The following is a 25017-nucleotide window of genomic DNA, read 5'->3' on the forward strand; positions in this document are numbered from 1 at the left end:
AGTCCAACCCCCTTATTTAAGAGATGAAGATAAAGAGCTGAAGTGATTTGTCCTCCTCCAAGCAGCCAGATCATAACACAAGCAGCTCTTAGATTCCTGATATTTTTTTTCTTGAAATGGTTTCAAACTTTCAAAATAGTTTTGTGGCCCTGGTGCCCTGTTACCTTCAATTATTTTAGAATGTATTTCCTACAAGTAATATATTTTTCTGCAAAGCCCCAATATAATTATCAAAATAAAGAACTTAGTATTAATATATTACTACCATCTAATCTACATACAAGTTTCCCCAGTTGGGTAAGAGTATGTGTTTTAGTAAAGGGTTCCAGTCAAGGATCCTATCTGGTGAACATGCTTTGTTCATCTCTTTCAATCTCAAACAGCTCCTCAAGGCTTCCTTGGCTTTCATGACATTGATACTTTGACAATTATAGGCCAGTTGTTTAGATGGATGTCCTTCACTCTGGCTGTCTGATGTTTCCTCGTGATTATGTTCAGGTTATCTATTTTTGGCAGAAATATCACAAATGTGATGCTGTGGTCTTCTTTCATCCTGTCAGGTGCTATGTGATTTTGCTTTTGTCCCTTTTGGTAATGTTCACCCTAATTACTTGGTCAAGTTGCCTGTAGATTTCTTTACCATAAAGTCACTCTTTGTCCCTTTGTGAAGATACTTTAAGAGCCTATTCTACTCTTCATCAAATTTTCTACCACTTAATTGCATCCACTGATGTTTCTTGCCTGAATTATTATTACGATGGGAGCCAAATGATTTTCCTCCTCCTTATACATTAAGCATTTGGTAGTCTATTGTAAAGAAAAGGTTTACTATTATTATTTGTTTTGATACTAAAATTGTCTCTTGTTTGGCCATCTGACTGTCTATATCTTTTTGAAATGTCCTCCTCATTCTTTGAGTACTTCCTTACCTTCTACCATAATGAAATACCTCACATTTATTTTGTAAATAACCTGATCTGTCCCTAGAATCAGCCGTTTCTCCAAGAAATCCTGGTTCTTTTCCTAGAGCATAGATTTTAGGTACCAGCATCTGGATGACACTAGAGTGTCATTGCTCTCAGGATCTCTCTCTGGACATAGCTAGTAAATATGTGCGTGTATATGCATGCACATACTATACATATACATGTATACACGCATACATCCTTATCAATATTTATTTACATTTATATATATCAATCTACACCTAAATATTGAAAACCATGAGTTCAAACCAATACTGTAATTCCAAGCTAACTCCATGGGTTTATTCCAGTTTCTTTTTATCTTCATTATACTTTGCTATTCACTCAGTCCCCCAGAGAGTGACCAGTTCCCTGCAAAACCACCTCTATGACCAATTCCATGCTCTCTTACCACCCATAGCCACCACACCCCTGCATAGGTGCCCTCTGCAGAGCTCCAGTCTGTACCACAGATGCTGCTGCCATCACCTTTGTCTCCCACCAGGATGCTCTCCTCACCTTATTCTCAGCTTTCGTGACCTATGTGGGTCACACCCCCAGTGCCTGCACATAGGCTGCCTCCTCCTCCCTCTTGGGTTCTATACGCCTTACTAGTCTATAAACGTGCCCTTTGCACCCACTAAAGCTCCAATTCCCCATCCTCCAACATGGGGACTTTCTCCCTCTCCTCCAATCAGTCTAATACACCCATGCATGGGCCACCTAAGCTTCTGCCTCCTTGGAAGGAGGCCTTTTCACCCACCTGGACTCCAGTACCCATGGGGGAGCACCCATTGGGGTGCTCATTCCACGTGAGGGCTTCCATAAGCATCCCACCTGCTCATCCCAACACCTCTCAATGGAGCTTCAACATGCTCCAGTCAGTGCAAACACCATCTGCAACCTGGTCAAGCAACAAATCCTATCCTGTGTCACTGCCTGTAGGTACCTGTTTTGCTCAGCGCTACCTCAGGGCTTTCAGACTGAGAAGAAAGAAAGGGAGAACAGACTGAACTTCTTTATAGGCTTCCTTCCAGAAAGAAGGTCATTATTCATATCTCCAAATGTCTGTATTGAACACCCATTATTAGTATGCCTCTTTTAAAAATCTAAGAAAGACAAGTATCCTATTTACCACATCATATATATTCTTCAAAAAAGATTCCAACATACAGGACAGAATAATGCATCTTCTGGGGTTCTCAACAAATATTCATTGGCTGAGAAAAAAAATATTTCTGTTACCACATAGATAGCAGTGCAACTGAAATTGAACTTCACATCATCTTTCATGATAGCCATGAACTATATATTATGAATTATAATTTAATGAATGAGATACACATAAGGAATTAATAAATTTAATCTAAGAATATTTCAGCAGTAGTTCATTCTATCCTTTTTGTATTGTAGCCACAAGCACAAAAGAAAAATTCTTTTCTTTTAGCAGATATTTTTAATGAAAAATCTATAGTGAAAAATGCTGGTTTATTTTGAACTAAATCATTTCAATAGGCAGGGTGACACAATTGTGGCTGAAATCTATGCCATCAAATTGACAATAAAAATGTCTATTTAAAAAAAAATGACTTGATTTGAAATGTCCATAACCTTTTGTCACAATACTAGCCACTTAATATGAATTTTTTTATGTCTAGCATTTGCAACACCAAAAAACCTTTTCTTATAATAAGCTCATACTGAAGGAATAAAAACTTAAAATAGTTGATACCAAGTATTAAAAGCCTAAGCCAGTATAAACTATGCCATTTTATTTAATTTATAATTGAATATTTTCTAAAAACTTTGGTTACATTTTGTTTGAAAAGTGAAGTCTTGTTATGGTTTCTGTCAGTTTATGACTACCTAAATATTATGAAAACCTCATAAACAATGCTCTGCATACGCACATAGGAAATAATGGAGACTCATGACCTGTTTTAGAGTCCAAACTTTGAGATAATTGGAAGCTTTACAAACCAGAAAATGGGGCAGAGAGAACTGGGAATTGCTGGAAGGGAAATGGACAGTTTTCATCTATCTACACTCATAAACTAAAATTAGTTTGATATGAAGTTAGACCAAGGAATTGAACATTGGAGAGGATTTAAGTGATCATTTGATGATGTGATTTGTACAGCACTGAGTATAACATTTCTCTCAATACACAGCATACTTGGATAGTCTTTGTCTAAATATCTCAAGTGGACACTGCTTTCATTGTGTGGATCTGAATAAAGAAAGTATGGACAATTCACAATCTTTTGACTCTACAGACTTTTCATAAGTTTGAAGCTTTGAGAGGCTGGGTTAAAATCTTGCTCAGCTTGTGAGAGCTCTGAAGTTAGATTTAGCTCCCTTCACTGCAGGTGGTCATGGATTTTATAGGCTTCCTACCAGAAAGAAGGCTTTTATCAATTCAACAAAGCCCGAGCTTTTCCCAGTGTTTTTCAGGCATAATCCACCCACTCCCCCAAGTGATTTAGTAATCCAACAGCAGCTCCAGGTTTGGGTGGCATGTGCAAGTACTTTCATCTTCCAAAGAGTTTTCTGCAACTCCCCAGCCTCTGCTGGCCAGGCAAGTCATATCATGAAGTAGCCTGGAACCACACATATTGTGATTCTAATCAGATTAGCATGCTTTAATCACTATCTTTACTTCTGTAGCTTATTTTATACTAATTAAAGCTCGTAAATTTTCCACTGCTAATTGAATTAACGAAGCCACTCATCTTTGTCAGGCAGCATCTTTTTTCTTACATCCACATATTTAAACAGGGTATGAAGCCTACAGGTAATCAATGAAACTAAGGTCCTACAAGGCAGCAACTATACCTATCTTGGATTGAGGACAAGCCTTCATTTCCTCAGAAGCTTCTTTATATGACAGGCAGGACAATCAACATTAAGAAACTAGTTTCTTCCTAGGCACTTGAAGTGATCTGGACTGGCACTGATTTAAATTTATTAGGTCAAATTCCATAGCCACCATATATACCACCATAATATACTAAAATACTCATTTGAACCAAAACACTTGTCAGAGGAGGAAAAATAAATCAAAGAGCCTTGTTACATTGCCTAGATGGAATTGATTTAACTGGTTAGTTTACCCCCAAAAAAGTCTATCTAAATTATAAATCCAGCTTTTATCCATATATTCTGAAATAAAGACACCTCAGATTAATCCCAATTTTCAAAGAGGTCATATTTGTAAAACTATTTGCTAAATTGTTGTTTTCAATATTATGTCATCGATGGTTGAGTTTTTCTGGTTGGCCCAAGTAATATATTTAATCCAGAGCTACCATTCTAACACATTGAAACTATTCACCAAAGGCTTCCAGCAGGTCATCTTAATTCACGGGGCTAAGTATAGACCATGCAGCTTCCTTCCTCTCATCTACTACCCAAGTCCACCTATTTGCTAAAATATTCTGAGTGTTTTCATAACAGCAGTGGCAGCAGGGACTCTAATGCAGGTGGTGACCCATATCACATGGAGAAAGAGACAATAATGAATTAATTTTGACTACTATGAATTTGGAATTAAAGCTTCATCTCCTACCAAAAATCTAGTAGCTCCTTGTAATTTTTTTTCCAGAAAGAATACAGGGAAACACTTGTGTGATTTGGTAATTTATATAGAAGTGGTAAATCCTGATGTCAGGATGCCCTGTTGCTTAGATTTAGTCATGTAAAGAACACTACCTCTTCAGTGGAACTCTAAAGTACGACCTTTATATTTGGTCTATATGACCACTAAGGTCTCTAGGATTATTCTGTTCTGAAAGTAAATCATGTTAAGGCAGAGAAGGGGTTGGAATTGAAGGTCCCTAAATGTTCTTATGGAGGAAATATTTTGGGTTATTTTAGTTTCCCCAAACTAAAAGTTTTGTTATCCTAGGGAAAATTATAAGGAGCCATTTTATTTCTCTATGTCCTTAGTCTCTAGTGTTAGCTACTGGATGAGATGGGTTCTATGGATTGGAAATTTCTGGAAGAGTATGTCCCAATGACCAAAAACGGTTGCTTTGGAATAACTGGCTTGTTAAACTTTGGTTTGGCTTATCCCCAGAAACTTGGTTCTCTTTATATTCAAAGCATCTAATTCCATGAGGTTGCCAAAAACTGTGGTAGATTGACCCCAGCAATGCCTTCAATTAGGTCATACATGCCTGTATTCACTTTTGGTAGAACTCTACCGAATTACCATTGGTCTTGGCTTTGTTGCTTGTTTTGACCAATGGGACATTAGCAAAGGAGACACTAGCAGAGATTTGAAAAGTTTTCTCTCTTGAGTTTTTGGTGCTCCACTGCCCAGGAAACAAGGTCAGGATGATGGATGAGAAACATGTGACCTAGTTACCCACCATTGCCCTAGCTGACATCCAGTCAACCCCAGAAGTAGAACAACCAAAAAAACTGGAAGCTGACCACACACACATGAAGAAGAGCAGGAGAAAAAAATTGCTCAGCTGAGCACATCACAAATTGCTGACTCCTGGAATTGTTAGCTAAATAAATGTGTATTCTATTAAGCCACTATTTTTGAGATGGTAGGTTTTTTTGAAAAAATAAAACATGTATATAATGTATACATGTTTACGTTATACTTGTAAACATGTATATAATTGCTAATAAGAAGAACCTAGCAAGTTACAGATATGTAAAGGAAAAGACAATCTCTTTTTCAATAACTGTTTTTGAGATTGGAAATTAAAACCATTGCCTACAGTGAAAGAAGTAGTACGAGGACAATGACTTACAAATGAACAAAGGAGACTGTCACTATCCACCTTCAAAACTTATTATAATGCTATAATAAAGGCAGTGCGATCTGCATAAAGATTGACATATAGATCAATGGAACAGAATAGAAAGTTCAGAAATAAATCTTTATATTTGTGGTCAGTTGACTTTTGACAAAGAGCCAAAGAAATTCAGTGGTGAAAGGATAATTTTTTCAACAAATGGTGATGGAATTATTGGATATCCATATGCAAAGAAAGCAATAATAATAATCTTAAATCTTTGTAGTATGCCATACATAAAAAATAACTAAGAATGGGTCACAGAGCTAAATGTAAGAGACAAAACTATAAAAATTCTAGGGGAGATGTGAGATAAAATACTTTTGTAATTGTGTTAAATGTCTTAGATGTCACATTAAAATCATGACCTATAAAAGAAAAATTGATTAACTGGACATCAAAATTTTAAAACTTTTGTTTTTTGATAGATTAAAGTTAAAAGGTAATCCACAGTCTGATAGAAAATATTTTCAAATCTTAAAAAAGACTTGTATCCAGAATCTATAAAGAGCACTGTGCACTACAACTGCAGTAGGTGGCTGATGTCAGCCTTCTATTACGCCTTCATGTGACCTCAAGAAGATATCAAAAACAAGAAGAACTGGATTATAGGAGAGGGAGGACAGCAGTGGAATAGGACCCTAGGCTTGTCTTATCCCATGAGCACAACTAGATAACCATTAAATCATCCTAAACAACCCAGCAAAAGACCTGAAGACTGACAGCACAAGCTCCACAACTGGAGGAAGAGAAGAGGCCATATAGAAAAAAGTAGGGAATGTAAAGGTGTGATTTAGAGGAGAAATGGATGGATCACAGGTGCTGTGGATGAAAGGGAGCTGTGGTCATGGAGAAGGGTGAGAGAAAGAGAGAGAGAGAGAGAGAGAGAGAGAGAAGCACACAGTTAAATACACAAGGAGAACATTTCCCCAAAGCCATTGGTTTGGAAAACAAGAGGGGCTGAATTTTTTTTTAAAGATTTTATTTATTTATTCTTGAGACACATCGAGAGAGGGGCACAGACACAGACAGGGAGAAACAAGCTCCATGCAGGGAGCCTGATGTGGGACTCAATCCTGGGTCTCCAGGATCATACCCTGGACTGCAGGCGGCACCAAACCGCTGAGCCACCTGGGCTGCCCAGAATTTCATGAGTTCTTACAACCAGTAGGGCTTAAAGCCTAGAGTTTTAAATGTCAGTGAAATTGACTAGCCTAGAACCTGGAGGGCACTGTGCTGTTCCTGCAGAAATGTCAGGCAAAACCCCAAAAGCAGACAGCATGGAAATAGTGATCTGAACAACACCTAGGGTACACAGCAGGGAGATTATTCAATTTCTTGGAACATGTCTCAGAAAAGCAGTGTTCGTGGAAATTCTTCTCTTGGAACAAAGGAGCTGGCTGGAGCTATTTTCCTCCTCCAGCCCTCAGCATAAACATAGAGCCCCCTGCAGGAAGCAGCCCAGCACCTACAGTGGCTACCTAACTTGCTTACACAAAGCCTCTCCCCTCCATGCTCTGTTGGGACTACCCCTCTCTGTCAAGTTTCCCTCAGTACCAATGCAGAAGACCCCTTGTCCAGAAGATCAGCCCAAACCCCTGCCCCCACACATCTCCCAACCAGCAAGTTCTGCAGGGCCTCAGTTCTCATGGAAGTGTTATCAGGTCTCATTTCACAGGCAGACCAGAGTACACCTAGTTAAACTTGCCACACTCAGGCCAAGGACCAAACACTGCCCACAACAGACAAGGAGAGCCTCTACAGATAACTGGCCTGATGAGTACAGCAGCCACAACACAACAGCAGAGTGCACACAGCACACCCCAGAGACACTTCCTGAAGTGCCAGACCCTGGACACTACATGATGTCCTATTCATAAAGACATTACATTCAGCAGCAAGAAACATAACTAGCTTTTCTGATACACAGAAGAAGGCAGAGACTTAGACAAAATAAGGAGGAATTTATCCCAAATGAAAGAACAAGGTAAGGCCATGGCCACAGATCTAAGCAATAATGGATATAAGTAACATGCCTGATGGTGAATTTATAGCAACAATCATAAAGATATTCACTAGGTTTAAGAAGAGAATAGAAGACATCAGGGGCACCTTTGCCACAGAGAAAAAAAGGATTTAAAAATAATTAATCACCAATAAGTGATATTGAAAATGAGCTTGATGCAATGAACAGCAGGCTAGAAAAAGCAGAGGAACAAATTAGTGATCTAGAAGACAAAATAATGGAAAATAATGAAGCTGAACAAAAAGAGAAAAAATTATGGAACATGAAAATAAACTTAGGGAACTCAGTGACTCCATCAAACATAATAATATTTGTATTATACGGTCCCAAAAGAAGAAGAAAAGAGAAAATGAGGCAGAGTATTTTTTAAGAAAATAATAGCTGAATATATCCCTAATGTGGGGAAGGAAACAGAAATCCAGATCCAGAAGGCACAGAGAACTACCATCAAAATCAACAAAAGCAGACCAACACCAAGAAATATTGTAAGTAAATTTGAAAAATATAATAATAAAGAAAAAAATAAAAGCAGCAAGCCAAAAGAAGTCCTTAACTCACAAAGAAGACCCATAAGATTTGCTGGAGATTTCTCAACAGACACTTGGGAATCAAGAAGGGAGTGGCATGATATATTCAAAGTGCTGAATGGGAAAAATCTGCAGCCAAGCATACTCTGTCCAGCAAGGCTATCATTGAGAATAGAAGGAGAGATAAAGAGTTTCCTAGACAAACAAAAACTGAAAAAGTTCATGACCTCTAAACCAGCTCTGCAAGAAATATTAAAGGGAACTAATTGAGTGCAAGGGGGAGACCAAAGGTGACAAAGACAAGAAAGGATCAGAGAAAATCTTCAGAAACAACAATGTTATAAAATGGCAATAAATACATATCAATAATTACTTTGACTGTAAGTGGACTAAATGCTCCAATCAAAAAATATAGGGTGTCAGAATGGATAAAATAAAAAACAAGACCCATGTATATGCTGCCTACAAGAGACTCATTTTGGATCAAAAGTCACCTGCAGATGGAAACTGAGGGAATGGAGAAACATCTGTCATGCAAGTAGATGTCAAAAGAAGATGGTGTAGCAATACTTATATCAGATAAACTAGACTTTAAAGTGAAGACTGTAACAAGTGATAAAGAAGGGCACTACATCAAAATAAAGGGGACAATCCAACAAGAAGATCTAATAATTATAAATATTTATGCACCCAATAGGGGCACACCCAAATATATAAAACAATTAATGACAAACATGAAGGAACTAATTGATATTAATACAATAGTAATGGAGGGCTTTAACACCCCACTTACATCAATGGACAGACATCTAATGGAAAACTAAGGAAACAATGGCTCTGCATGACACACTGAACCATATGGGCTTAACATATATATTCAAAACATTCTACCTTAAAACAGAAGAATACACATTCTTTTCAAGTGCACATGGGACATTCTCCATAATAGATCACATATTAAGTCATAAAATAAATGTCAGCAAATATAAAAAGATTGAAATCATAACATACATCTTTTCTGACCACAAGGCTATGAAATGAGAAGTCTACCACAAGAAAAAGTTTGGAAAGACCACAAATATGTGGAGGTTAAACAACATACTACTAAACAATGAATGGATCAACCAGGAAATCAAAGAAGAAATAAAAAATGCATGAAAATGAAAATGAAAACGTGATCTTAGGACCTCTTAGGACCAATTTTGTTCCTAAGACGTAAGTATGTAGCAATACAGGCCTACCTTAAGAAGCAAGACGAATCTGAAATAAATAACCTACCTGTACCCCTAGAGAAGCTAGAAAAAGAACAGCAAATGAAGCCTAAAACCAGCAGAAAGAAGGAAATAATAAAGATTAAAGCAGAAGTCAATGATATTGAAACTAAAAGAAAAAAAAGGAACAGATCAATGAAACCGAGAGCTGGTTCTTTGAAAAAATTAATAAAATTGATAAACCTCTAGCCAGACTTATCAAAAAGAAAAAAAGAAAGAACTCAAATAAATAAAATCACAAACAAGAGAGAAGAAATAACAACCAGCAACACATAGATATAATTATAAATATAATTGTATAATATAATTTATATAATTATAAATATAAAAATAATATGCCAACAAATTGAACAACTTGGAAGAAATGGATAAATTTCTAGAAATATATAAACCACCAACTTAAACAGGAAGAAATAGAAGTCTTGAACAGACCAATAACAGCAAAGAAATTGAATAAGTAATCAAAAAACTCCCAACAAACAAAAATCCAGGGCCAGATGGTTTCACAGGGGAAATCTACCAAACACTTAAGGAAAAATTAATGCCTATTCTTCTCAAACTATTACAAAAAATAGAAAAATGAAATAAAATTTCCAAATTCATTATGAGGCCAGAATTACCCTGATACTGAAACCAGATAAAGACTCCACTAAAAAAGAGAACTATAGGCCAATATCCCTGATGAACTTGGATGCAAAAATTCTCAATAAAATATTAGCAAACCAAATCCAAGAATACGTTAAAAAAAATCATTCACCATAATCAAGTGGGATTTCTTTCTGAGTTGCAAAGGTAGTTCAATATTTGCAAACCAATCAATGTGATATATCACATTCATAAAAGAAAGGATAAGAACATATGATCATTTCAATAGATGCAGAAAAAGCATTTGACAAAGCACATCCATTCGTGATTTTAAAAAAACCCTCATAAAAATAGGTTTAAAGGGAATATACCTCAACATAATAAAGGCCATATATTAGCCAAAGCTAATATCAACCTAATGGGAGAAAACTGAGAACTTTTCCTCTATGGTCAGGAACAAAACAAGATGTTGATTCTCACCAGTGTTATTCAACCTAGTACTAGAAGTCCTAGCCACAGCAATCAGACAACATAAATAAATAAGAGGCATCCAAATTGTCAAAAAAAAAAAAAAAGTAAAACTTTCACTATTTGTAGATGATGTGATACTCTGTAGAGAAAATCTGAAAGACCACGAAAAACTGATAGAGCTGATAAAAGAATTTGGTATGGTCACAGGATACAAAACCCGCTTACAAAAATCTGTTGCATTTCTATACACCAATAATGAAGCAGCAAAAAGAGAAACTAAAGAATCAATCCCATTTACCGTAACACCAAAAGTAGTAAGATACCTAGAAGTAAACCTAACCAAAGAGGTGAAAGATCTGTACTCTGAAAACTATAAAACACTGATGAAAGAAACTGAAGATGACACAAAGAAATAGAAAGACATTCCATGCTCATGGATTGGAAGAAAAGAAATTGTTAAAATATCTATATTTCCCAAAGCAGTCTACACTTTTAATGCAATCCCTATCAAAATATCAACAGTATTTTTCATAGAGCTAAAACAAATAATCCTAAAATTTGTATGGAACCAGAAAAAAAAAAAAAAACAAATAGCCAAAAATAATCTTGAAGAAGAAAAGCAAAGCTGGAGACATCACAATTCCAGACTTCAAGTTATATTACAAAGCTGTAGTGATCAAAACAGAATGATCTTGGCACAGAAACAGACACCTAGATTAATAGAACAGAATAGAAAACCCAGAAATGAACCCACAACAATAAATCTTTACAAAGCAAAAAAGAATATCCTATGAGAAAAAGACCATTTCTTCAAAAAATGACATTGGGAAAATTGAACAGCTACATGCAAAAGAATGAAACTGGACCACTTTCTTACACTATACATAAAAATAAATTAAAATGGACTAAAGACCTAAATATGAGACATGAAAACATAAAAATCCTAGAGGAGAACACAGGCAATGACCTCTTTGACAACAGCCTTACCATATCTTTCTAAATATGCCTCTAGAGGCAAGGGAAACAAGAGCAAAAATAAATTATTGGGACATTGACAAAACAAAAAGCTTCTGCACAGCAAAGGAAACAATCAACAAAACTAAAAGGCAAGCTGTGAAATGGGAGAGGATATTTGCAAATGACATATCTGAGAAAGGGTCATTATTCAAAATTTACAAAGAACTTACAAACTCAACACCCAAAAACCAAATATTCCAATTTTTTAAATGGGCAGAAAACATGAATAGACATTTTTTCCAAAGACATCAGATGACCAACAAATACATGAAAAGATGCTCAACATCACAAATCAAAACTAAAATGAGCTGTCACCTCACACCTGTCAGAATGGCTACAATCAACAAAACAAGGAGCAAGTGTTGGCAAGGATATGGAGCAAGGGGAGCCCTTGTGCATTCTTGATGGGGATGCAAATTGGTGCAGCCACTCTGGAAAACAGTATGGAGGTTCCTCAAAAAGTTAAAAATAGATCTACCCATGACCCAGCAATTACACTGCTAGGTATTTACCTGAAGGATACAAAAATACTAATTCAAAGGGGTACCTGTACCCTGATGTTTATGGCAGCTATCATCTACCATAGCCAAGTGTCCATCAACTGATGAATGGATAAAGAAGAAATGGTATATTACTCACCCATAAAAAATAATGAAACTTTGCCATTTGCAAGGACATGGATGGAGCAAGAGAGTATTATGCTAAGCAAAATAAGTCAGAGAAAGACAGATACCTTATAATTTCACTCATGTGGAATTTAAGAAACAAAACAAGGGGCACCCGGGTGTCTCAGTCAGTGAAACATCTGCCTTTGGCTCAGGTCATGCTCCTGGGGTCCTGGGATAGGGCTCTGCATGGCACTCCTTGCTCAGCAGGGAGCCTGGTTCTCCCTCTCCTTCTGCTGCTCTCCTTGCTTGCACATGCTCTCTCTCTCTCTATCAAATAAATAAAATCTTTAAAAAAAAAAGTAACAAAACAAATAAACAAAGGGCAAAAAAAGAGAGAGAGACCAAGAAACAGACTCTTAACTACAGAAGACAAACCAACCAATGGTTACCAGAAGGGAAGAGAGTCGGGGGATGAGAGAAATAAGTGATGGGTATTAAGGAGTGCACTTGCCATGATGGGCACAGGCAATGCATGGAGTTGTTAAATTGCTATATATACACCCAAAACTAATATAACACTTTATGTTAACTGACTGGAATTAAAATTAAACTTAAAAAAAAAGCAAGAAGAACTGGAAAATCAGTTAAGTGGAAGCATGCAAATAATATTTTTGAACAACCAGTTATGATAGAAACATAATTTGTTAAGATGATGTAAGGGTCTTTCAGATGTCTATGTGGAAATCAGTAAACCAAAAAAAAAAAAAAAAATTACACCTTGTGACACTCAAATATTTGGAGAATTCCTTGAAAGCATTTAACCCCTTCCTCTATTTGCGTATATAATCTCCTATAGCTAACAAGCTTCGGAGCAGTTCTCCAGAGCAACGTGAAAGACTCTCTCCCGGGCTAGCATCCTCTGGAGGACAATGAGTAAAGCATTTACCAACCTACCTTGAGGTTGGCCTTCTTTCAGTTGACAGCATCTACAAATCCATAATAATAATTTAAAAAAAATACAACCTAATTTAAAAATGGGTAAAGGATATTGAATAGGCATTTGTCCAAAGAAGACTTACAAATGTCCAATAAGCACATGGAAAGATGCTCAACGTCATAAATCATTAGGTAAACTCAAATCAAAATCATGAGTTACAACTTCACGCCCTGTAGGATGGCTATCATCAAAACGCAGACAGCAGCAAGTGTTGACAAGGAAGAATCGGAATCCTTGTAAAATGGCTGAAGGGGATGTAAAATGATGCAATCACTCTAGAAAACTATGTTTCTTTAAAACAATTAAATATAAACTTAGCATGTGAAATAAAAATTCTACCCCTGGCTATCTACCCAAAAACAATGAAAACTTGTATTTGCGCAAAGACTCGTTTACCTGAATGTTCCCAGCACTGTATTCGTGATAGCCAAAAATTGGGAACCAAATGTCTTTCAATTAGTGAACTGATAACAAAAACAATGTTGTCTACCTACTACACTGAAAGACCGTTCAGCGATAAAGATATTATTGATTTATTCATGAGAGAGAGAGAGAGAGAGAGGCAGAGACACAGGCAGAGGGAGAAGCAGGCTCCATGCAGGGAGCCCGATGCGGGACTCGATCCTGGGACTCCAGGATCACGACCTGAGCTGAAGGCGATGCTAAACTGCTGGGCCACCTGGGCTGCCCCATTCAGCAATAAAAAGGTACAAACCACTGACATACTACAACACAGGCGACTGTCAAAAACATGCTAAGCAAAAGAAGCATTCAGAAAAGATCCCCTATTGTATTCTTTGATCCGTGTAAACTTTTTAGAACAAGCAAGTCTCTAGAACAGAAAGCAGTCAGTGCTTGCCTAGGGCTGGGGACAGGAGGGGAGGTTGTCTGCAAATGGACCTGCGGAACTTATTGAGGTAATGGAAACACCTTTAAAACTGGGCTATAGTGATGATTACACAGTTTTATGAATTCATTAAAAAACATTGGTTTGCATGCATACGGTAGATGCATTTTCCGATCAATAAGTAATACCTCACTAAAGACTGTTAAAAACAAAATCAACCTTTGAAAAAAAAAAAAAAAAAAAATCAACCTTTGGATTCTGTCATGGAAGAGAAAGTAACCTGGTGAACCCCTGAATAAATATGATTTAAAATTTGACTATAAATAAAATATAGTTTTAAACAACTGCCCCTGGACACCTAGGTGGCTCAGCGGTTGAGCGGCTGCCTTTGGCCCAGGGCGTGATTCCAGGGTCCTGGGATCGAGTCCCACATTGGGATCCCTACAGGGAGCCTGCTTCTCCCTCTGCTCATGCCTCTCTCTCTCTCTCTCTGTGTCTTTCATGAATAAATAAATAAAATCATTTTTAAAAAAGTTTCCCCATGTGTGTATGACTCTTGCATGTGTATATGTATTAATGATGAATGAACTGACATGGTAACACTATTTTTTTTTTTTTGGCCTTTCTGAGAAAAGTGGAAACTTTCATTATATAATCACCCCAGGTGGGAGGGGGGGGGCAATTGGACGGCAGGGGAATTTGTGGCTGCCCACAGTGTTTCTGGGAGGTCAACAGGAGGACAGAGGATGCATGCATTACAAGGGCCTGGGCTGACACAGGTGGGAACCATATCTGTGAAACCACTTTCCCCAGCCCTCTCCCAACCCCAGTCCGTCAATGCCCAGCAGCACACCTTGGCATGGTCAGTGCCCCCCACCTCTGTCCAGATGCCCAGCGTCAGATTCATGCAAGGAACATGAAGGTGGTCTTCATGGAGCATATGGTTCCATTTTGCTGATTTGGCCCAGTTGTTTGAAAACATCTTGTCTTAAATAGCGCGCTATTTATCAAATTTCACTATCTTTCAGGAGAAGCTGGAAGAGGGGTAGAAAACCAGACATTTTCTTGACTTAATCTTACTTTCTCAAATTTGAGAAACTGTTTTATTACTTTACAATGGAAAAGAAGATTGCACCTCCTTTTTTGTTTCATGACATCCATAGGCACATGCATTGTTGTGATAAATTAAATCTGGCAAGGATTAAAGGAAAATTCTCCCTCTAAGTGATCATGCAGCTTAAAGCAACATCAGTAGGTCAACTAAACCATCCCTCTGCCAAAGACAGACTGTGCTCAAACCACACCCAGACAAATGAAAGTTTATTCTATTTTTAAAGATTTCCAAGGGAGAGGATCTCTGGAATTTTCGCCCCTAAAGGCATTTAGTCTGTCTGAGAAATTCATTTTACATAGGAACATGATAGAAACAAAAAGAACACAATTGTCTGGCTGCCAAATCCAAGGATTTTTATTGTTATTATTATCATCATCATTCTGAAATACAAAGGACAAAGTGGAAGATAAAATTCATGCACTGTGTCTGGTGTGTTTCCGATTAATGAAACAGACCCTTATATTTTATTAAGGTTAAGTAAGCGAGCCCAGCCAAGAAGCTGAGTTTTGCATTTTAATTTGGGGAATTTTGACAATAATAAGGCTGCTGAGCATAAAGAAGTTAAAACCAAGAACTATTTTCTCGAGAATTCTACAATGCTTTTCTTTAGCTGTTACACTAAAGGAATTGTAGTGTAGCTAGTAAGAAAGAGAGCCTCATAAATTTAAAATATTTATGGGGGCATTCTCAATTATTATTCTGAGATACAGAACATCCTCTAGCATAAATGGGAAAGTCAGCTCACAAATGGTTTAAAATGAGAGGGACCAAGTAACAAAAAAAAGTCATTTGACCATATATAAAATATAGATAAGCTTCCGGGCATATTTTAATTTAGAAGAAATCAATGCTTTTCTAAAATAATTTTAATTCCTCAAATTGCCGATTGTCATTATGAGCTTAGCCTTGTTCTTTCCTTTTCTAATCAAATGTGATCATTTGCTCACATTGTTCTCTTCTCAGTGGGTAATAGGCACAAACCGACCTTGTGAAGAGGACTAGCTTCCTAAAAATCACTGTTCCCCCTCACTCCAATTTGTGACTTAAAAGAAAAAAATTAAAAATGAAGCAGGGGAGGGGAGGGTAGTGTATGAAGAATGAGCCAGCTTACTAAATGCCCACTGGCAGGGAGAGAAAAAGCTTACTCCACATATGTGAGATGTTAAGGCCAGAGCAGAGAGACAAGGGGGCAGGGGAGGGCTGTCTGGCTGAGGGAGGAGCTAGCCTGCCCCCCAGTTCCCCCCAGATCCGGGGCCTCTGAGCTGCAGAAAGCTGCTCTCCGCAGAAATAGCTTTTTGCCACCATCCCCTCCCTTCCTCTCCCTTGCCTTCGCCCGCCTGCACAGGAGCTAACGTATAAAGATAAATGTATGAAAATTCCAAAGTTGAGTTATGTCTAAGGTAAATATTTAACCCTATCTCTCCTATATTTGCCATCTCACTCAAAAGATACTAGCATATGTCTTAGCCATTTTACTTCCTTGGGTGTCATCAACATTGGTATCTTTAAAGAAGAAAAGGAGGATGCTGGGAATGGGAGATGTTAGCCAGTCTACAGTACTCAGGTGGATGGGAAAGAAGGGGCCAGGAAATGGGGAAACCCCTGGGATGTGGTCCTAAGGGGGGCTCAGGGGAGTCATCCCCCAATGAGGACCCCAACCGACTCATACCCACATGCGATTTGCTTAACTAGAATCCTGGGGGCTGTGTCATCTGTCCAGGGTGCTGGACAGGCATCTGGGTATTGGTCTCCGTGCTTGGCACTCATGCCTTTTGCATGGGCATAGAAACCATGTGCCCAGACCAGTCTTAAGACACCACAGAGGAAACTATACAGTTCTAAGAAAAGTCAAGGTATAAACTGACTTAGAAATATTTGAATGCTTTAAATGTAATGCAACATTTAGAGCAGAAAGGAAAGCCAGGGATAAATATTGGTTTTCACGAGTTCCATCATAAACCGTATTTTTTCTAGATCAGAGAAAACCCATTGAACAGAAGTGAAGACTCTTTTCTCAGTTTGGTTAATTCACTGATGATTTTTTTTTTTTTTTTGAAAAAAGCATCATCACTGCAAGGTAAAGAAAATGTGCAATGAGCTCTCACTAAGCAAACACCATGATGCCTGGCAGGGCCAGAAGGGTAATTCTAGGGTACTGTGAACAGAAAAGCAAAGGGGAATAAATACTCAAGGAAGGTAAGTCTTTGGAAGTTAGTTTCAACAAAAACCTAAACAGGGTTTGACATTTCCCTTCAAAGAACACAGTTATAAAAAGCAATGGAGGCTGGAGCACTTGGGTGGGCAGTGGTTGAGCATCTGCCTTCTGCTTAGGTCATGATCCTGGGATGCTGGGATTGAGTCCCACATCATGCTCCTACGGGAACCTGCTTCTCCCTCTGCCTATGTCTCTCCCTCTCTCTGTGTGTCTCTCATGAATAAATTAATAAAATCTTTTTTTTAAATGAAAGCATAATTAAGCCTCCAAATGCTCTACACTTTTTTTCTGTTGTAGTAATATCAGCCTTTCTGATTTACACGTCTTGTTATCAGAGAAAATTGATACTGACTTCAAACCACAATTTAAGGATGCAACCACACAGAGCCCACACCCGCCTCCAAAAAACTGCTGTCTTTTTGAAAGGAGTTATTCCTTGCTTTGGCTTTGATACATGCATCAACAGCTTAATTTTTTGTTTGGAGTTTTTAAATGGCAGTTAGGGAACAAGAAAGGACTCACCTCTTTGAAAAGCAGTGCAATGCCTGGCTAGATGCTTATTCTGCTACCTGGGAAAATTATTTCAGATGGTCTGTTGTGGATTGCTCAGACTTTGCACCTCCCACCAACACAAGCAAAGCATGCCTTTCCTGGGGCAGTAGGTTGTAGGAGGAGAGCTGTGACATTGAGACAATGAGCAAGCATCTATCCCCCAGGGTTCCAGTGCCTTCCTTCATCCCTTGCAGCCTAGAAGCAGGAGTTGAGAGTCACCCATTTTCCATCAAGGATGAGGCAAATTTGGGAGACTTAAAACAGAAAAAATGGATATTTTAACCTCAAATAAAACCTGACACGGAGGGGAAGGGAGTAAGGGGAGATGGGAAAACATTTTTTACAGTTTAGAATTTGCACGAGGCTTTGAAGGCTGTGCAATCTTAGTCAGCAAGGTCCACTTTCTAATAGAGTTCTAAATAAATTATTAGTGTCAGAATGAATTAAATACGTGATATTTATGTAAGAAAACCCTTGTTTTCAATCTGTCCTGTTTTATTATTTGATTTCTATGAAATTAGCTTCTCAAGACAGTGAAAATTTGCCAAGAGAATGAGTAACAGAAATAGATGACAATGTTCTCAGATGAAAATGTTCTCACGTGGAGTACCCAGTGTTCGCAGCCGCCGCCAGCCTGCTACACAGCTCCCAAGGCAGTTAGGCTCTCTGTGTCCCATGAGCATTGCAAAGTCCTCCTCTTGCCCCACTGAGGTTGGACCGGCCATGGCTAAAGTATAAAGGCAGAAGGAGACCAAGGCACATAGAAATAGGAGGAGACAAACTTGAATTCCAGAACAATCTGGCAGGCCCAGAAGAACAGCCCAGTGTTATGCCTGCCACAGTACGTACTACAGCTGTCTGCCTCTGCGGAGACCACCCCACAGAGGCCCCTTACCTACAGGCGCATGTTGCTATAGTTCAGCCGCACCCGCGGCAGACACTCTCTTCCGCCGAAGTTCATAGACCAACGAGAAAAATCACTGTTGGCAAATAAGTGTATTTGAATCCTGTGAGAACAATAGTAATATTAATACTTCCATTTGCTGCGATTCTAAACCGTGTTAGGAAGGGCATTTGAAAGACATGGTCTCCAATTACAATTCTATAAGATAAGTAATCCATTCCTTAGAAAATTAAATGCTAAAAAAATCAAATGACTGAATTGCATTCACATAGTTACCCAGTTGCAGATGTTGTCTTTGAACCTATTATTTCTGACTCCCCCAAATTTTCACAACATCACTATGGGTTTCTTACCTAATAATGCTGTCAGGTACCATTTATTGAGCACGCATTGTGAAGCTGGTCTTCTAATGTCTGAGAAATTCACTTTACATATATTGTCATATTTAATAGCCAACGCAATCTTTAGTATTAGGTAATGTTATTTCTATTTTTAAAATTTCTTATAAAATGTTTGATGACCTAGGTAGTTAAGGTTGTCCATGTTATGGTGGTTATGAGGGATTTTTGTCTCCTCATTTTGCTCAAAGAATAGACTACAGTTAATGTTGTCTACATCTTGACAATTTTTTAAAATTATTTATTTATTTCAAGTAATCTCTGCACCTGACATGGGGCTCGAGCTCATAACCTTGAGATCAAGAGTTGCACACTCCTCTGGCTGAGCCAGCTGGGCACTCCAATTCTTGACAATTCTGTAAGGCTTTCTAGAAATACCAGCTAACATTGTGTTCTTTGTGCATCTTTTACCCACAGGGAATAATGAATGCACTAAACTGATGATACCGATTGAGAGAATAAGTTTTGGAGTCATCCCAACCTGGTGTAGAATCTAGCTCTGTCACATAACCTACATGACCCTGAAGATACCATTTAATCTTTCTAAGCTTTCCATTTCCCCATTTGTAAATTATAGGTAATATTACCTAACTCATAAGTATTCTTATTGTGCAAATCAAATCAGACAATGTCCATAAAACACTTAGGACTGTACCTGGCATTGTATTAAGTGCAAAATAATTGGTAGTTGTAGTTATTTTACAACAGCGAGTAATCACATTTTATTGACTGCATCAGTTAGAATTCAATATAGCTACTTTTCACAGAAAAAAAAATTCTCGCCTAAAGAAGAGAGACGTAAACTTCTCTCTCATGTAAAAACAGCACAGAACAGCTCCAAGACATATATGGTGACTCTGTGGTATTGTTAGGGAGACCGAGGATTTTATCTTTATTCTATCATCAAGGCAGTGACTTCCATTCTCAAGGTCAGCTCGTGGTCCAAGGTGACTTTTATGGCTTAAGCCAGCACATCTGAGTCTTGGACCTAAAGGAGAGAAAGCTTGAGATGGTTTCATTTGGGCTCCCTTCCCAAAGTCCCATACAACTCATTTGCTTCTACTTTTTGCTTCTACTTCTACTTTTTTTAGGTCTATGACCTTAGTTCTATTTAGGTCTATGACATGATCTTAGTTACATGACCACACTCTGCTACAAGAAAACTGAGAAATGTTCTTTTTTATTCCAGGAAAAATTATGCCCTGCTAAAGGCATCAAGATTTGTTTCTAAGGAGAAAGAGAAAGATGGATGTTGGTGGAAGCAGCTGACAGTCTCTGCGATGCTGGTAAGAATGATAGTTCCCTGATCAGAGTGTGTCAGGGCTGATGGAATATTAGCGATCCGTTAGTTCCATCATTTCATTTTAGAGATAAGTAAACTCTCATGCAGGGAGATAATAGGCCATATGAGGGATTGTATGGTGAACCAGTGGCAGAGCCCAAATAGCACTCAGATATCTGATTTCCAGGTGGTCCAATGTACTTTCTGTCAAATCTGCTTTTAGAGAGGTATAATCTAAGTCTTTATATTAAGGCTTCTGGTTCTCGTTTTGTCCTTCACATTGGTTAATAGCCAGTCACAAGTCAACATAGAACATATTTGCCATTAAAAATAATAATTTGTAATCACTAACAGCCATTTTACCAAAGGAAATAAATACAATCTTGTCAGTTGCTTCATAGATAGTATTTTCACACTCTTAATTATTTAATTGTTTTTAAATTTTTCTTGAGTCCATTTCATTATCATTTCAGTCTAAAAGTTATCCTATGAAAGGGCACTTGGGTGGCTCAGTTGGTTAAGTGTCTGCCTTTGGCTCAGGTCATAATCTCAGAGTCCTGGGCTCGAGCCCTACATCAGGCTCTCTGCTCAGCAGGCAGTCTGCTTCTCCCTCTCCCTCCATGTGCTCTCTCTCTCTCTCACTGTCTCTCTCAAATAAATAAATTAAGAAAATAAGAATAACATAAAATTTATCCTATGAAGATTTTCCCTTCCTGAGGTTATGACTCATGGAAATATTATAGGTCTGTCATTTGCAAGCTTGTATTTTTATTAAAGGAAACATGGCTCTATCTCATTTAAACTAAAATCAGTGTAATACTAGAGTGCCATTTGATATCTCTGCACTCCTGAGGACCCTTTTAATAGGCTTTTAAAGGACCTTTTATTTCTATAAATATGAAGCTATGTGTATTGCTAAAAGCACCCTAGAACAGGGACACAAGCAGTGAAAGATTAGAATTGTTTAGTCCAGGCCAGTGATTTTTATATGAATCCTAAATTAGAGTGAATTCTCTAGCTCCTAATTAAAGAGGTTTTAATCTCAGGTGAAGAATAAAAAGCACAAAAGAACATGTGGCATAAAGAAAGAAATGGTAATTATTTAGTTGGGAGGAAGCTGTGTTGGAAAAAAAATCTGTGTAGTCGCATTAACTTGCTATACCTTCCAGGCATGATTTCAAAGGGAGACATAAGAATTCCCTTCTGCTCTCTAGAACCTGAATTTACCTCAATCATAGATTTCTTTGAAAATTATTTAGTAGGGAATTCCAAATTTTAGTAATATGTCTTCTCATGGAAGATGTTGATTGATCCTAAGTTGGTAAATGAAAGAAAAAAGACAAAAAGACAACAGGCTATAAATACAACGTAGAAAAAGATCATTTTGTTTAAATCAGATACATAAGAATGTATATTTTAAAAATTCTAGAAGGATATATATAGAGAAAGATATTAATAGTAGTTATCTTGGGCAGTGAAATTATGAGAATTTTTCCTTTTCTATTTTCATTGTCTATTTATTTTATATTTAATATCTACTGTTTTCTAAGAGGAAAAAATGTTTATATTTTAATTTTAAGAGACATACCCAATGATGAACAACTGATTTTGAAAGAAAGAGTTTAACTCCCAAATGCACAGTTTCATGAATGAACTAAATTCATCCAAGGACAGATTTAGGTTGTATAGAAAGAATATCTATATGCACTCAAAAAAAGTATGGCTTCATTTATCCAACGAAACATTTACCCCTTCTAAAGTGTCAGAATTTGCCTACTCCTATTTTTCCAGAATTCAAAGGAAAAAAACAAAAGGCTCTTTATTTTTCAGATGTCCACATGATGGTACTCTTACTTTTACTGTGGTATGTTGAGGAACAAATAAAAATTAGAAAAGTACTAAATTCATATGAATTTATTAGTGTTTAAAACTGAATTTACATTCTGTTATATTTGAAAAATGGTAGCACAAGTAATTGACATAATTGACACATTTTACTTATTCTATCTATAAACAATGACAGTGTTCTTGGCACATAACTATTGATACTAATTCCAAACACCCAGAGACCTGAGATCATAGTTTTGGAACGTCTGGTATATCCACTTGGATCCTTGCCGTCCCCAGCATGTGTTCATCCTGAATTATCTGCATCTTAATTAAGAAAAAGCCATTTTTCCCAGAAATAAGTCTCTTCCTTATACCAACATTCCCCATCGGCCCGTGCTTTCTCTTACCTACCTGCCTCCCCTCTCGGCCGGGAAGCAGGAGATGGTGATCAGAGGTGGAGATCCAGAAAGAGCCAAAAATCAGGGCATTGAATGAAAGAACAGAGAGTATTGGGTGATGTCCCAAGCAGTACGGATCAAATGGAAGTGCTGACCTTGTACTTCAAAGCCCTTCTCCTGGGTGTTTCGCAGTGTGCTGTGCCCTTGAGCTGCCTCAATCATTGACTGCATACAGTCTTCATTGCAGGCACTGTGCTTCAAATCCTTTTGTGTTTTTGTCCTTTCTACATGTGTAACAGAAATATAGCTTGAGTACAGACTGTGTTCCCTCTGTGTCCATTTCTGGTCAAATGTGATAAACTGAGAGCAGAGCCTTATAGAAGTCTATACCCATTGAGCTGAGAACCTTCTTAGAAAATAACTCAGCTCTTTAGGACTCAAGCACTTTGTCAGGTGTGGAAGATGCACAGAACTACCTCTGTGAAGTTTGTTTGAATACATGGTCAAGGATCCTTCTAAGACAGAACTTATCCTACAGCTTTGTGAGCTGACTGGCCACAATTCTTGGGAGATTCAAAAATGAGTAATGATTGAGTATTATCTCAGTTCAATTTATTCCAAGCCCACGTTCAAAGGCAAAAGAGAACTGTGAGTCAAAGGTGAAAACCCTGAATCCTGAAATCGCTATAAATCATTGGGGCACAGTAGAGGTACTTCAAAAGCCTCTCAAGGAGATGATGACTCAAAGAGAAGCAAAGCAAAGCAGCAGATGAATCAAGCAAAGATCAGAGTGCCCGGGGGCAAACAGATGATGATACAGAAATGTAGACTCTGTGCTTGCAATTTAGATTTATTGGTTTCTGAAACAACTTACTAAGTCTTAAGGCACCAAAAGGAAAGTGAGAGTTGATATACCCACCCGAATATGACTGAGCCGCTCTGTGGCCAGCCTGCTTGCCAAGAGTGTAGCTGGCTGATGGTAACCATTCTCTTGTCATTTCTCACTTGTGAAAAGCTAAGGATGCTGCACAGGGCAAATAAAGCATAGGTTCCCAAACCCCTCAGATGTTGTACCTTTTCTTTTTATACTTCTTATCTGTTAAAATAGTACCAAAAAAAAAATTACTCTTAAATTATGCTAATTTCCTTCCCTGGGCAATTCCTGGGCTTCATCATTCTGAATGTCTGTCTCCTTTGATTAAATGATTCCAGTAATTTATTGTACTTTATAGGGATATTTTATCAGAGAATCTGGCTTCTCCTCTTGGTTTATTCATCATCTTATCCATGATCTGCATAAGTGGGCAGGATACCAGGTGCCAGGACCCAGGCTGGATCATTTCCTCCTAAGGACTGGCTGCCGAACATTGTACTGAGAGAAACACCTTGTCTAGTTCCCACAGACAGGCTTATGGAGAGCCCAGCCAGACCCACAGATCCCTAGTTGGTTTCCCCTGGAAACTTTCCAGAAGTTTTGAGTGAGACTTTCATCAACCCCAGGCCTATCCCTTCCAAATACCTTCCTTGGAATTATGGGAGTAAAATATCCAGAGGCAAATGTGCTATGTGAGACATCCAAATCCTTGATAGGGATTTTATCAGGAAAGAACAAAATCCAGAATAGGCTCCAACACCAGGTTAGTTTTCTACTGCTGCTATAAGAAATCGCCACACACTTAATGGCTTAAAACAGGGTAAATACATTATCTTACAGTTTTGAAAGTCAAGTCCAAAATCAGTCTCACCCGACTAAAGACAATGGGTCAGCAGAGGCTCTAGGGGTATTTCCTCGCCTTTTCCCACTTCTAAAAGCCATCTACATTCCCTGGCAGGTAGCCCCTCCTCCATCTTCAAAGGAGTAGCATAGCATCTTGCTTTTGGCATCAGGGTACCTTCCTTTTCTGTAATCAAATCTCCCTCTCCCTCTTTCTTGTAAAGACCCTGTGATGACATTTAGGTCCTACCAGGATCATCTCTCTATATGGAGATCCTTAACTTTTATCATATTGGCAAAGTCCCTTTTGCCATAGGAGGTCATTCACAAGTCTCTGGGATTAAAATGTGGCCATTTCTGGAAGGATTATATTCAGTCCAGCACACCCAGCAAATAAGGATATTTATGGTTTTACTAGGCAAGGTTCTTCAAGAAACATAACCAATAGGATATATATAAAATACGTATTAATTAATACTATA

At 37.9% G+C, this 25017-nt stretch overlaps 1 long non-coding RNA gene across 3 annotated transcripts in view; it reads right to left on the bottom strand.

The window, feature by feature from the left end:
* Positions 1 to 23029, bottom strand: part of LOC118351062 (uncharacterized) — a 40085-nt gene extending 17056 nt beyond the window's left edge. For 2 of the 3 annotated variants that reach the window (XR_007402802.1, XR_007402803.1), the window contains exons 1-2: positions 22831 to 23029; positions 18905 to 19016 (exon numbers count right to left, since the gene is read on the bottom strand). This is a non-coding gene — a long non-coding RNA (uncharacterized LOC118351062). The remainder of the gene's footprint in view (positions 1 to 18904; positions 19017 to 22830) is intronic. The other variant, XR_007402804.1, reaches the window with a different exon arrangement.
* Between the last annotated feature and the right edge of the window lie 1988 nt (positions 23030 to 25017).

The sequence above is a fragment of the Canis lupus genome, chromosome 16 (assembly GCF_003254725.2).
Source record: "Canis lupus dingo isolate Sandy chromosome 16, ASM325472v2, whole genome shotgun sequence".
NCBI classification, from domain to species: Eukaryota; Metazoa; Chordata; class Mammalia; order Carnivora; family Canidae; genus Canis; species Canis lupus.